At 51.5% G+C, this 10,333-nt stretch overlaps 1 pseudogene; it reads left to right on the forward strand.

Annotated features, from left to right (window-relative positions):
* The first annotated feature begins 247 nt into the window (after nt 1–247).
* Nucleotides 248–8,834, forward strand: LOC144134055 (uncharacterized; annotated as a pseudogene).
* Nucleotides 8,835–10,333: the final 1,499 nt, after the last annotated feature.

Consider the following 10,333-nt stretch of genomic DNA (forward strand, 5'->3'; position numbering starts at 1 on the left):
CGCCTTTAAAATCGAGCACGGCTAAGAGCGGCGGGCATTCTGTTAGTCGACGACCGCCGAGCACGTTCGCTGCTATCGCCGCCGCTGAGTTTTCAGAGCTGTTCTTAGTGGGCGTAAGCCAGCCTATTAAAGTATTCTCTTACGAGCTGCTCTTTGCCTTCCTCAAGACCGGACCCCAGTCAGTGCTACGTGACCCCGGCGGAGTTCCCGTCACCACCTCATGACATCTGGTGGAGGTGCGGGGTACATGCACCCAACCCAACCTGGAAGATCCACCGTAGAGAACGAGAGCCAAGAAGATCCCGAGGTACGACACAGCCGCCGTCTTCAAGGCCTGCAAGCTCAGCACGGATTACTACCGGATCCTACTCGACAACGACAACAAGCTCCAGCGCCCACCATCACCGAGCCAGCGACATCAACCCCTGTCATGCTCCACCAGCCACGGGTGCCTCCAACCTTCCACCGCTACCCTGGCGAAGACCCAGAAGATTGGATAAACAACTTTGAGCGCCTGGCTACATTTAACAGGTGGGAAGATGACATGAAGCTCTGCTATGTTTTCTTTTCCCTTGACGGTCCTGCAAGAACGTGGTACGAAAACCACGAGGCTACCTTGAAGACTTGGAAATTATTCAAGTCTGAAGTCGTGAAGGCGTTTACCAACATTCTCCGGAAGGAAAAGGCGCAGATGCTGCTGGACTCACGGATGCAGCACCCAAACGAAACTGTCAGCATGTACGTCGAAGAAATGCAGCGTCTTTTCCGCCGAGCTGACCCGAATATGACGGAGGAGAAGAAAACCGGGTATCTAATGCGGGGCGTAAAGGAGTCTCTTTTCGCTGGCCTCGTACGAAATCCGCCCAAGACTGTCGCCGAATTCGCCGAAGAAGCGTCAACGATTGAGAAGACCCTGGACGCCCGCACAAGGCAGTACAACCGACCACCGTAGGTCTGCTCCAGCTTTTCGAACACGACGACTACAACCAGCGACTTGCCGGAGATCTTCCGTGAAATCGCCCGCGAAGAACTACGCCGGCTGCTGCCATCATCTTCACAACCTCAAGTAGCGAGCCTGACGGAAGTCGTCCGCGAAGAAGTGCGGCATGCGCTTGGCTCCCCTTCTGCGACGACTGAACCTCAAGCTCCAGCCATGAGTTACGTCGCTGCAGTACGCAAGCCCGCGCCTCGACGTGCCACCCCAAGCCCTATTCGATGTGAGCCAGCAGTGCTGGACCGCCGCCCTCCGGGCCCCGCCCACCCGACCTACGAACAACGTTCGGGCCCAAGGAAATGCGACACCTGGAGAACCCGTGACAACCGTCCGCTGTGCTTCCACTGCGGTGAAGCCGGTCACGTCCTGCGTCACTGCCCGTTCCGACGCATCGGTCTTCGCGGATTCGCCGTTGACGCACCACGACCACGCTTCGGCCAACACCCGCAAGAAATCGACGACTACCTGCGCCGCGACAAATACGTGTCGAGCCGATTTTCCCGCTCACCCTCGCCGCGAGCCTCGCGCTTCACGTCGCCCTGCCACAGCTACGCAGCGGCTGTGCGAGGAAGGTCCCCCAGCCCTCGTAGGGGAAACTGAAAACAGCAACCTTAGGAGGTGAGGTTGCTTCCCGGCAAAAAAAACAAAGACTCTCCAACGACGAGAACTCACGGCGACGCCGCACCGACGACGACACGACGCAACTTAGAGAAGCCCGGGCCACCGACATCGACAAGCCCCTGCAGCCGCAGTCGCAATCACCGACCAAGCCGTGACCCGACGCCGAAAGTTACGTGCAACGCAAGAGCAAGGACTTCCGATCTAGAGGTGACTGTCGACGGCCGAAACGTTACTGCTCTAATCCACACGGGAGCTGACTCTTCCGTGCTGAGTGGTTCCTTCGCCGACCGGATCAAGAAAGTGACGACGACTTGGGATGGCCCGCAGATACGCACAGCAGGCGGACACCTCATCACGCCATCAGGAAGGTGCACTACGAGACTGACTGTCAACGGACAAACATATCCGACAGTATTCGTCGAACTTTAGAAATGTTCCCGTGACGTCATTCTGGGGATGGACTTCTTGACACAGCACCGCGCAGTCATCGACCTCAAGTCCAAATCCATCACGCTTTCGACGGACGAAGCTTTACCTTCGAAAACGACCCCAGAGCAGTCAAAGGCCCTCAGTGTTCTCAATGAAGGACTAAGCATCCCACCCCGGTCCAGCGTCATCGTCCCCGTCTGTGCAAGAAATTTCGAAGACGCAGAAGGCATCATCGAGGGAAACACGCAGTTGCTCTTAGACAGACGACTTGGCGTCGCAAGAGGCATCGCTCATTTGCGGCATGGAAAAGCCGAAGTACTGGTCACGAACTTCAGCGAAGAATACCGACACCTCAACAGAGGCACTACAATTGCGTTCTTGGACGAAGCAACTGATTTACTGGACGCCTTCATCATCTCCGACGAACCTGCAAATGACAGCCTAAAGCAAGACCATGCTCCCACGTTCGCCATCAACCCAGCATTACCCCGGGACCGACAAGAAAAAATCACCCTTCTTCTTCAAAGTTACAGCGAATGTTTCGCCTCGTCATCAAAGGTGCGACAAACGACGATAGCCAAACATCGAATTATAACCAACGAACACACCAGACCTCTCCGCCAAAGCCCTTACCGTGTGTCGCCGCGAGAACGACAGGCCATCCGGGACCAAGAAGAGGAAATGCTTCGCGACGACGTCATCCAACCTTCGAAGAGCCCATGGGCGGCACCGGTCGTTCTAGTGAGAAAGAAAGACGGTGCTCTTCGATTCTGCGTCGATTATCGGCGAATGAACAAGATTACGAAAAGAGACGTCTACCCCCTCCCGAGGATCGACGACACTCTGGACAGGCTCTGCCACGCCAAGTATTTCTCGTCGATGGATCTCAAGAGTGGATATTGGCAGATTGAAGTCGACGAAAAAGACCGGGAAAAGACTGCCTTCATCACACCGGACGGACTGTACGAGTTCAAAGTCATGCCATTTGGGCTTTGCTCCGTACCCGCAACTTTCCAAAGGGTAATGGACACAGTGTTGGCAGGCCTCAAGTGGCAAACCTGTCTCGTCTATCTAGACGACGTTGTAGTCTTCGCATCGAGCTTCGAGGAACACCTCCGGAGGCTGAAGGCAGTACTCGACGCAATCAAGTTATCCGGACTTACCCTGAAGCCTGAAAAGTGCCGGTTTGCCTACCACGAACTATTGTTTCTCGGCCACATCATCAGCAAAGACGGCGTGCGCCCCGACCCGCAGAAGACAGCCGCCATTACCAATTTCCCGCAGCCTCATGACAGGAAGGCGGTTCGCAGATTTTCAGGGATTGTGTGCTTATTACAGACGCTTTGTGAGGAATTTTTCGCGCGTCGCGGAACTTCTGACCAAGCTCTCCAAGGCAGACGTACCATTCACATGGAATTCGGCACAAGCGGAAGCCTTCAACGAACTTCAGCGTCTCCTGCAGTCTCCACCGGTGCTAGGGCACTTTCACAAAAACGCCGAGACAGAAATCCATACCGACGCAAGCAGCTTTGGTCTAGGCGCCGTGCTCGTCCAGAAAAACGAAGGAGTCGAAAAAGTAATAGCATATGCAAGTCGTTCATTGTAGAAAGCAGAAGCGAACTATTCGACCACTGAAAAGGAGTGCCTTGCGATCGTCTGGGCTACATCGAAGTTCCGTCCCTACTTGTATGGACGCCCGTTCAAGGTTGTGAGCGGCCACCATGCATTGTGCTGGCTGGCTAACTTGAAGGACCCCTCTGGCCGTCTCGCTCGATGGAGCTTGCGCCTCCAAGAATTCGGCGTCACGGTGGTCTACAAGTCTGGGCGAAAGCACTCCGATGCTGACTGCCTGTCACGAGCCCCTGTAGACAGCCGCCAAAAGACGATGACGACGACGCTTTCCTTGTACTGCTAAGTTCCAGCGACTTCGCACGACAGCAGCAATCTGATCCTGACCTACAGCGCCTGCACGAGTATCTTGAGGGGAAGTCTCCTTCACCTCCTGCCCTCTTCAGGCGTGGACTATCGTCCTACTGTCTGCAACAGGGAATCGTCGTGAAGAAGAATTTCTCACCGAACAAGGCCGCCTACCTTCTCGTCGTCCCGAAGAGCCTTCGGGAGGAAATTCTGCAGGCTTCGCATGACGAACCAATGGCTGGCCACCTCGGGTTTACTTGCACCCTCCACCGAATCCAAGAGAGATATTACTGGCCTCGTCTATCCTCCGACGTCGCGCACTACGTTAAGAGTTGTCGTGAATGCCAACGCCGGAAAACGCCACCGAAAAGACCAGCAGGGTTCCTGCAGCCGATTCGACCGCCATCAAGACCTTTCCAGGAGGTCGGTATGGACCTACTTGGCCCCTTCCCAACATCAACGACGGGGAACAAGTGGATTATTGTGGCGACCGATTATCTCACCAGGTACGCCGAAGCAAAGGCCCTCCCGAACGGCACAGCAGCAGAAGTCGCCGAATTCTTCGTCGAATCCATTCTTTTACGACACGGCGCCCCCAAAATACTGATAACAGACAGGGGGACAGCGTTCACGGCGGAGCTAACCCAGGCCATTCTGCAGCACAGCCATACAAGTCACCGGAGAACAACTGCGTACCATCCGCAGACAAACGGGCTTACAGAACGCCTCAACAAGACCATCGCCGATATGCTTTCTATGTACGTAGACGCAGAACACAAGACATGGGACGTCATTCTTCCCTATGTGGTGTTCGCCTACAACACCGCTGTGCAAGAGACCACCCAAATGACACCTCTCGTCCACGGGAGGGAGGCCACGACCCCACTCGACGCCATGCTGCCCGACGTTACCGACGAAAGTAACCTCGACGTCGCCGCCTACCTGCAGCGCGCAGAACAAGCTCGACGACTTGCCCGTGAGAGAATACAAGACCAGCAGCGCACCGACGCCCGACGCTACAATCTTCGAAGACGCGCAGTGCAATACAAGCCAGGCGATAGAGTTTGGGTTTGGACGCCGATTCGCCGCCGCGGCCTGAGTGAAAAACTTCTGCGCCGCTATTTCGGCCGGTACAGGATTCTTCGCAGACTGGGTAATCTGGACTATGAAGTCGTCCGTGACGGAGTTACAGCATCCCAGAGACGCCGCACACGCTCAGAAGTTGTCCACGTCGCCCGTCTGAAGCCTTAATATTCGCGCTAATGACTCTTTGTGTTTACATTATGAGTATTTATTTTGTATGCTCTGTATCTTTATGTCCGTTATCCCTGTTTTTAAGCATCGGGTCGATGCTTCTTTAAGGGGGGAGTAATGCCGCGAAGCTTGCTTTTTGTCTGATCTTATTATCGCGGCAGGCACGCCGCATTATCAATTTTCTGGGACGCGAGACGCGACCAGAGTTATCTCGATCTTTCCTAGCCTCGCGCAAGTGTGCCTACTATGTTCTGGAACTTTCCTTGCCGCCTTTAAAATCGAGCACGGCTAAGAGCGGCGGGCATTCTGTTAGTCGACGACCGCCGAGCACGTTCGCTGCTATCGCCGCCACTGAGTTTTCAGAGCTGTTCTTAGTGGGCGTAAGCCAGCCTATTAAAGTATTCTCTTACGAGCTGCTCTGTGCCTTCCTCAAGACCGGACCCCAGTTGGTGCTACGTGACCCCGGCGGAGTTCCCGTCACCACCTCGTGACAATATTTCGAGAAAGGCTGCCATTATTTCAGAACTGTACGGTGTTTGTGACTCTCGTTGCTGCCAGAAAGGCTCATTCTAGTGCTTCACCAAGCTTCTCCACCGCTTATTTTAGCCTGCACTAAAGCCTTTATTCTTTATTTTTTTCTTCATTCAAGGATTCCTCCAGCGGCTGAAGGCATAACTGCAGGGGGGGGGGGGGGGCGCGAAAAACAAGATCAAGTATTACAAGTGCCATATTCAGGTGATGGGAATATGCTAACAGAACATGGAACAGCCATACACACAAAGAATAAAGCACCCACTCGCATACACTGAAGTATGCAGTCTTAGGATAAAATAATTTTTTGAACAGTTGCATGAAACACATCCACAAATGTGCAGTCAATCATCTTTTATTCAGTTTGTTCCACACAGATATGACATGTGGAAAGAAGGAATTCTGGTAAGCTTTAGTTCGCCATCTGATTTCTGGTGTCTCAAAAGCGTGATCACAGCGTGCAGATATAAAATGTTGCAGGAGAACATAAAAATATTTAACAATTCTGGTTTAGCTTAAATAGATTTTGTAGCGAATTTGCAGTTTATTGCGCAGGCGCACAGTACTAAGATGTTCCATTCAAAAGATTCCTTAATTGCTGAAACGTAGTGTCGATATAGCATTTGGAGACAAATCGGCAAGCACGGTTGATAAGGTTTTTAAAAGATCTGATAATAATCCCGCAACACTCTGGCATATTCAAGAATGAGTTTAATGTGTGAGGTACAGCAGTTTGTGTACATTTGCTGAGGATTTCTGAAAATTTCGCCGCTAGAAACTAAACACGGTACACTAAACACGGTACACGGTACACTGGCATCGGGAAGATGATCAAGCCCTTGGTCTGCAAGTAATTGTTGCGCAATGATTAATACAACGAACGGTGTTCGCAACGACCGCATCATCGACTGAAATGTACGCAACTTTGGCGACTGGCCGTGCACTGTGAGCACACAACAAAAATCATAAATGCATTAGGAGCCCTTCTCCGCTTCTTACTGTAAACATTGTAGAGAAGATGGTTAAATAAATGCCAAAATATATTGGGTTTCTATCTTCGAACGTGGTTTTCTGCCTGGAAATTTGTTCCAAGAATTGTGGGCAGTTTCTTCTTTGCAGATTGCTCCGATGAACACTGGACCAGAAGTTTAGGAGATGTTAGCCAGGTATTGAAATATGGCCTTTCTTTTTATGAAAACTCATTGATATCCACTGCTTTTACAAACAACTTTGTTCACTTTTTCTATCTTTTAAAGTAGAAATGGATATTTAAATTTGTCGTGAAGGTAATATTACTTTAAAAATTTGTATCTATTGCCTTTGTATCTATTGCCCAATTGCTCAAAAGGTTTACTACTTCTTTTATAACTATGACTACGTTCATTACTGCAGCATAACTAGATGGTCCTTCGTGACGAGAAACCGTAGCGGTAAAAAAGTTGCCTGCAAAAAATTTTGAGTCGAGCAGACGCGAAGGCACTTCCGGGACCTCCGCTCTGCCTGAAAATAATAATTCCATGTTAACATGTGGATTTCCTGGCACAAGCCCGAAAAGGATACACATTTTCTTGAATTCTAAAAATCGCCTGAATTCCTGCCTTCTTAGAGCCTTCTATAACAAGCGCAGATTATCTTTATCCATCCTAGCGCGTTCTACCCTACGCAGGTAAGCCTGTGATTGTGCTAATTCTACGATTTCAGATTATGTTGCAAATTTATTTTAATTTAGATATTGTACAACAACGCCCCTTAAAACGAAAAATTTCGAAGGATGATTATGATATTTTGTAATACAAAATTTGAGCGCAGCTCTGGTGATGTCTCAGGCTGTGCAGCCTGTGTTGTCTCATTGTTTGGCATCTTTTTGTTCGTCAGCGCACCTCGCGACTACATTAGTTCGATAGTGGCATTAGGTGAGGAAGACGACAATTTTGCAGTGCGCAGCGCACGACAATTTGTATTTTAGTCTGATGGCAATACAGTTGTAGACGATGGCGATGTCTAAGGTCTACTCTATTTGGCTGCACTCTCTGCACTAATTAAAATAAGTGTCATACCAGTCGCTCACCTATGTGCGGCGCGACTGTAGCCTGGCACTAGTGCTCCCACTGCAAAGGCCCAATCGAGTGCAAAAGCGCAGAAACGTTTGTCTGCGGCGGCCGTGTGTTGGTGCCTGTCGCGTGCTTTCCCATATGTCGGAATTTTGCTAGTTGTATTGAACCCTGTACATTAAGACGAAGTTGCGTTTCTGGTGGAGCAGCCATGAAGTTTGTTACTTCCAAAAGTGATATATTTGACACCGCCCTTTCTTTTGCATTGTGTAAAGTAGCGCAGGTCGACAGTCACATAGTCAACGGCTACTTTCAAGAGGCATCAAGCACTGAATTCAAGAAGTTATTTAGAAACCCGCTCGAGACGACCTTTGAGTTTATACGCGTTATACAGGCTGTCGCTGTTCTAACTGAAAAATGACTGTGGCGGTCCCCCATATACAGAACGGAAGAGTAAAATTGGATGTATTTTAACTCAAGAACTCGCGTTCACTGTCGGCAGATGGGGGCGGTGGAGCGGCTATCAAGGACTGACTGGCAGAAGAAGACATCAGCTGACGGTGACCTCAAGGCCAGACACTATACATAGCGGATGATGTCGACCGCAACGAGTCATCTCAACCTTTGCGATCACCCACTCATTAAAAGCATCTCACCATCTCCCTGTTATGCAAAGGCTTCTTCGTACTGCGTGTAATAATAATAATATTTGCTCACGAAACAGCAATGGTGCAAAGGAAAGTGCGAGGTTGGATAGCAAGTTGAGAACTCGTATGCAGTGCGGCTGCCAGCCAGCAGCTTCCGCGCATACACAGACACGCGCGCGCACACAGACGTACGCACTGCCATTTCAGCTGTTTGATGAGGGCACGGCGCAGATGCCGCATGCAGCACAGGTATCCAGCAGCCTCAACCATCGTAGCAATGCGGCTGACTACAACAAGCCTGGGTGCGGAGCAGTCTGCTTCTTGCCTGCTACGGAGCTCGCCATGCACCTGCCACTGCTTGCACGAGACGACAACTCGCGGGGAGGCTAGTGCAGAAGAGAGAAGACGTGCAGCACGAATACAAATCGAGTGCCGAAGTGCAGGTAGCGCTAGCTGCACTGTCAAATCAAGTGGACTGCGAGATTGCGGCCCCTCCTGAACTAGTGCAGAAAGTGCACCCAAATTGAGGAGACCCCTAAGGTCCATTCGATTCTTCTGACCTCGCTGCACCAGTTCTGTAAAGTTCTGAAGCGGTGCCGCTTAGGTGTCGAGAGCGCACAGCACCAGTTCCGGCAGTTGAAGTGCAGCTTGGCACTGGCCGCTTTCAAAGCGAATGGTCGAGTGCAGCCCTGACCGTCTGCTAGCCTTGGCGTTGCCCTCTGCAACGACAGCCAGCATAACAAAACACGTGAAAAATGTTCGAACACAACATCAAAGCGATGTGCTGCCATGAACCAGACTTGACCGATGCATGTGCACCTCGGAGCAGCTGGCGCGCAACGCCCGTGTGTTCTTTTACTCAACACAACAGAGGTGTGCGACAGTAAATAGCGGCGCGGCCGCCGCGATGTGACGGCCGGTGGCCCGGCACTTTCGCACTTTGTTCGCATGCCTTTCCAAGAGTAGTATTTCGCTGCACGCGGGAGAATCAGCACAGATGTATTGACACACACAGTGTTTGCTACCGCACGCGTGGCATGGCTGGACACGTGCGCGGCTCACTGCGCAGACACTGCGCAACATTCGCCGCATGTATTCACAGGCCTCATCAACAGGTCCCCAGTGACGCTCCCTACGAGTCGGTCCCTACTGGGGCACCGTTCTTGTTGACCCGCGTATAAACCTCAGTCCCTTCGCCGCGTTTATCGCAACGGACAAGCCATCGTCACGCAAGCCATCGCATGCTGCCATGGCGGCTTCAGTTCTACGATTTCGGCACTGACCACTGAGGAGGTGCACAGTTTTTCTGAACGTTTCCTGAACTAGACCTACACAACGTCTGCACTTTTTTAAACGAATGGTGCCGTGCAGGCGGCGCCATCTTGAACGGCTGAAACGAATGGCGAAGTGCAGTATCGCCAAAACCGCTTCACGTAGTGCAGGCGAATCGAACGGACCTCTAGTGCACAGGGCGACAGGGTGTTGCGGTTTAACACGAGACACGGTCGGCTGCGGCGATAGCCTAGTCATTCTGGTTCAGGCCACGGTCGTGAAAGTACGCAGGATGGCTGGCTCTTCGCGAGCTGTGATAACCGCCTATGTGGGTCACGGAACATCGTTTTTGGACGGTTGTAAAGACTACAAGATTATTCTACCGCCTCTGTCTACCGGATAAGGCCTGAAAGCAATGCTTGTTCTTCACTGCGACACCACTGGAAGGCCTTGCAGGGTAGAAGATTTCCGCCAGCCGATAAAAGAAGCCGGCGTCATCGAACAGGTTAGCGGTGTCGAAGCTTAACAGATGTTGCACATCAGGTCAGTAAACTTCCGTAGCGAAGAGGCCAAGAAAAACCTACTCGAGGACAGGCAAATCATTATTAAAGAGAAGG

The sequence above is a fragment of the Amblyomma americanum genome, chromosome 5 (genome assembly GCF_052857255.1).
Source record: "Amblyomma americanum isolate KBUSLIRL-KWMA chromosome 5, ASM5285725v1, whole genome shotgun sequence".
Taxonomy (NCBI): domain Eukaryota; kingdom Metazoa; phylum Arthropoda; class Arachnida; order Ixodida; family Ixodidae; genus Amblyomma; species Amblyomma americanum.